This window comes from Prionailurus bengalensis, chromosome B2, assembly GCF_016509475.1.
Source record: "Prionailurus bengalensis isolate Pbe53 chromosome B2, Fcat_Pben_1.1_paternal_pri, whole genome shotgun sequence".
Taxonomy (NCBI): Eukaryota; Metazoa; Chordata; class Mammalia; order Carnivora; family Felidae; genus Prionailurus; species Prionailurus bengalensis.
In genome coordinates, this window is record NC_057349.1 from 39,108,043 (window position 1) to 39,112,910 (window position 4,868).

The 4,868-nt window shown below is 53.7% G+C and overlaps 1 long non-coding RNA gene across 1 annotated transcript; it reads right to left on the reverse strand.

The window, feature by feature from the left end:
* Positions 1-397: 397 nt before the first annotated feature.
* On the reverse strand, positions 398-3,933 carry LOC122490612. The gene is made up of 4 exons (XR_006299168.1): positions 3,786-3,933; positions 3,477-3,565; positions 1,693-1,792; positions 398-1,068 (listed from the first exon to the last, which is right to left on the reverse strand). It is a non-coding gene; the product is annotated as an uncharacterized LOC122490612 (long non-coding RNA).
* Positions 3,934-4,868: the final 935 nt, after the last annotated feature.

Genomic DNA, 4,868 nt, shown 5'->3' on the forward strand with positions numbered 1-4,868 from the left:
TGTTTAAAACTGTTTCTTCACAAGCAGGTGCCTCTTTTTTTTTTTATTGTTCATAGCAGCTTTATTCACAACAGCCCCAAATGCGAAAGAACCCAAATGTCCATGAACAGTGGAATGGATGAATAAATTACTCGTTCTGCCTTTTAATTCATTGCCATACTGCCCCTCCAGGAAGACGCTATCAGTTATGTCCTTCCATTTTCCCTACACATCTCCAGCCCGGAATATGATCATATTTATTTTAATCTTCTTTGAACTAACAGGCAAAGCATGGGGTCTTGCTTCATTTCTCATTTCTTTATCAGCCATTTTGGACACATGTTCATACATATATATCATTCATTCGTTCCTTATTCTGTAACGAATGATGTGTTTGTAGCCTTAGCCCTTTTAAAATGGAAACATTTGCCTGATTCTTACTTATTTAAGAGAAAGAAGATGTTCGGGCACTAAAGCTATTGACCCTTTCATCTGACATATAGGATGGAAACACTTTTCATTCATGGTTGTATACTTTTAAAATTTGTGTCATTTTTGGAAATAGCAAATATTACATTTGTATGTGGTATGAACGAAGGATATTTCCCATATCGGGAAGAACAGGAACCGAAGCTGACTGCAGTGGGCATTGGTGGCCGAGAGACCAGCTGAACCATGAGCTGGCAGAGAAACAGGTAACCCAGGAGAGGAGGGAGAGGCACAGGTTAGGGGGAGGGTGCCTACCAGTTGGGTTTGGTCCACTGGGTGGGAGAGGGGCAGCCTGGATGCCCAGGAAGAGTCTCACAGGTGGTGGGTTCTTGCTTTGTGCACATGGCGTTGGAGAAGGCAATGTGGGGGTCCTCAGCTCTGGGGTGAGAGGTGCCGCCACAGTGACAGATTCAGGTGCTGGGAGGTGTCTTCCGGAAACACAGGAATGGCCTTTTCTTGGAGGCCCCAGGTCTCAGTGGTCATGGAGGATCAGGAGGAGGTGGGGGGACTATAGGCTCAGTGGGGAGTGCTCAAGGGCCCTGGGGTCTTGGTGGGGCCAGGGGCAGCCACTTCTGCTACTCCCACAATGCCGGCGGAGACCTGAGAAGCAGGGAAGGGGGTTCAGAAACACACTCACCGTCTATTCCGTGCCTCCTTCGTCTGTCCTGCTTCTGGCCCCACCCCCTGTCCATTCCTGAAGTCTCCCCTTGTCACCAGGCCCTCATCTTCTCCCTGCCCACGCTTTCCCCTTCAGGACAGAATGATACAAAGTCCTGGGGTGGGAGTTCTAGAGCATGAGTTAAGGGCTCAAGGGTTAGGACGACCCTTAGAAGGGACTTCGGGGTTTGTAGGTCTTTTCTCTGACGGAGGTGATGTCTGATGGAGGTGATGAATACGTGTGTGTGTGTGTGTGTGTGTGTGTGTGTGCGTGTGTCTGGTACATCAGCGTGGTTAGGGGAGGATGCCTGAGACCAGCCTCAAAACTGGGCAACCCAGCTGCTGTGGGTAGACATGACCCCAAGGGCATGAGTTTGAATGTCAGAGAAGACGGTGGCTTATAACAACCAAATGAGTTCACAGAGACAGACGAGGTGAAAGAAACATTTAAATTGACATAAGTTACAATTGATAACAATGCCACCTGTGTGACTCCTGGCTACTTCTGTCCTACAGCACCTCTCTCCCAGGAGACAAGCTTTCCCCTGCCCCACTGGCCCCACTCACCTGGGCTCTGTAGGTCAGAAACAGGAGGAGGGCTGTCAAAGCCATGATCTTGGTCACGAGGAGTCCACACAACAGCACCACGAAAGTGCTGTCAGGCAGGCTGTGGGAGAAGGGAGAAGGAGGAGGGGAGGATCCAGGCTGGGGAGAGCAGCCCCTGAACTCAGCATGGGGCTGGAGCCTGTTTATGGGCCAGACCCACCCCCAGCTCACTGGGGTGAGCCACAGGGACTGCCTGGAACAGAATCCTGAGAACGCAGGAAGCTTGGGTACAGGGAGAGGTTAACCAGGAAATAAGCAATGATCAAAGTTTTCATTTCTCTGGGTGATGCTATCAGGGCATGCCACATCTCCAATGAACAGGGAGAAGGCCATTGGTCCCGAAGGAAAAGCAGAGGGAGAGAGTGCCACAACTATAACCGGCACCCAGAGGTGCCCATGGAGAATCTCTAAGCCCCAAAGGAGCACTGGACCAGGAGACAGAAGCCTGGATCTTAGTTCTGCTTTGGGCCTGAAGTAGCTGAGTAACTCTGGACAGGCCTCATTCTTCTTGCCTGTGAATCAGCACTAATGGAAGATGTTGCATTCTGATATGTAGCTATTTCTGCTCCATCATGGGGGAAGTTTAGAGTCATTCCTTCACCCTTGGAGTGAGACCTGAGACCTTGGGACCCCTTTCAGACGTCTAGATCCCCCCGGTCTCCTGAATCAGAGCCCGTACGAGTCACCAGCTTCCCAGCCCCCTCCCTTCAGGTGGGACCCCAGATCTACCAGTCCTCAGAGCCATTGATGAAGGTTGAAATGGTTGTCACTAGAAAAGTAAGTGTGATTGATGACCACAGAGAAGGCAGCGGCAGCCTAGCGTCCCCAGAGGGAGAGGGGTCAGCCCCCAAAGCCTGAGAGGAAGAGGGGGAGGGGCCAGAGCCAGCCCCCAGGGTCCCTCAGGCCAGGGCTGACTGGGGTCCAAGCTAGGAAGCTTCCCAGAGCTAGTAGAAAGAGACAAGCAGGGGCTAGGGGAGGCCTGGGCTGAGAGAGAAGCCTAATACTGGGTCCCCAAACCCCCAAGAGCAGGGAGAGTCAGGAGCCCTCCTGTGGAAAAGGCACAAGCCACTTGTCCCAAAGGCATGGCCCTTTCACCATCACAGTCTCAAGACACTTCTGGTCTGAACCAAGGTCCTGAGCAACAGCGTGTCTGGCCTGGGAGAGACCTAGGCCACAGGACCCCACGCAGACACCCCGTGCCTATACAGGGTGGCCAGTTCTGGGGGTCGGTGGCTGAGGTTGGGTCTGAGCCATTGTGTGGACAAGGGCTCTGTGCCCAGTGGGCCCCAAATTATCTTATACTTGCTGAGACAGGACACCCAAGGATGGAGGCAATGGCCTGAATATGGGGACTAGGGACTTAACTGCCTGTAGTCAGTATGGAAGGGAGCAGGGAGCTGGTGGGATCTGGGGAAGGAAGCGAGGGAAGGAGGTGAGCGGTTTCATTTCCCCCACCAGACACCCCAGGCAGGCCCCTCCCCTCTCTGCAAAAAGCTCACTTGAAGTCACCACCAGGCTGATGTTTTTGAGGATAGTGATGCTTTTCATAGGACCTCTGTCTATTCCACACCAGTACACTCCTGAACTTTTCTTTGTGATCTCTGTTACGATGACACGGAAGAAGCCAGCAGCAGAGTTGTCCCAGATGAAATGTGGAGGGCTTTGGGCCATTACCTGGGGACTGGTGCTGGTGACTAACTTCAAGCAATAACCGGGTTTCGACCAGGTTTTGTTCTGATGCTCACCTAGCAGGGGGGCGGATGGCATTTCACAGAGAGTACCTGGTCCTGTATGGCCCACACCAACTCATCCTTCTGGCTCTGCACCCAGGAGCCTAGGAAACAAGTCCTCAGGTGAGGCTAGGGAATGGGACACAGCCACACTCAGAGCAAGAGCCCAGATGGCCCTCCAGCCCCAGCACCACACTGCCACCCTATCCCCCCATCCCACAGTCCACTGCACACCTCTCCTCACCAACCTCCCTTCCTCCCTCCCTCCCTCCCTCCCTCCCTCACCCTGTCCCCCTGGAGCCACCTCTTCCCCCTGTCCCTTACCTGAGGCCAGCAGCAGCAGGACCAGCCGCAGGTGTAGGGCCTCCCAGGTCATATCGCCCTCTCCCTATGCTAGGGTGTATGGAAGAAGGGGTGTGCAGGGTGGCTACGGGATAGAGAGACCCAGGAGCCAGGTCTGACCGTGCCCAGATGTCCCAGCACATTGAATACAAGATTGAGAAAGGAAAGGTCTTGATTGGGTAAGTATGAGGCCTGCAGGGCGGGTTCTGTGGGCAGTGAGAAGGTGGGGGCCTCGTGGGGGAACCTCCAGCTGCTGAGGGAGGGGGGATCCCTGCTTCAGCCTCACTCAGCTCAGCCGGATGGCCCAGACACCGTGGCTGTTGCTGGCTCCCCCTGCCCACCCCACACCCCACCTAGCACTTACAGGGGAAGCTAGGTAAATAAGAGACCATCCCACTTCTTACAATCTCTGTTCCTTTCCCTTCATCCTTTGAAACACCTGACTTTATCTACCCACCTCCCACAAGCCAGGGAAGAACTGGCCGAAGGCAGGTAGGGACTATTAGGGGCCGCACCAGCCCTTAAGTACTTGTGGTCCCCAGGGAGAGCAGAGAGGCCCTGCCTGGCCTGCAGGGCATGGTTGAAACGACCCAGGCACACCTACAGGTAGACTCTTCACAGCCCCTGAGATCCATCGTGACAAATAGGAGCCATAGGAAAAGGTCCCCAGGCAGTCCAACCCCAAGGCAACTCCCCCGACTATCATGCACCCTTCTCACACACCCCAAAGGTCAGCTCCAACAACTATGGCACCGTATTAAACGCCCAAATGCCAAATCCCACATGATGTCGCATTTAGTGGTCTCTTTGGTGAGCAGGTTTGTAGGAAGATCACCAGGACTCCACATGATATTGGATACAAAGCACATTTCCCTTCTACACTGTCATAAACAGTGGCTGCTGTGGTGGAAATAAGCGTGAAGCAATCAGCTAGAGCTACTAAGATCACCTCTGACCGTGATCCCAGGGGGGCAACAGTCGAGACACCGGGTGACGGACCCCCGACTGCCTCCTGGACTCACAGCACCCTGACTGTCTCCCTTGGCGCAGGAGGCTTGTCAGATC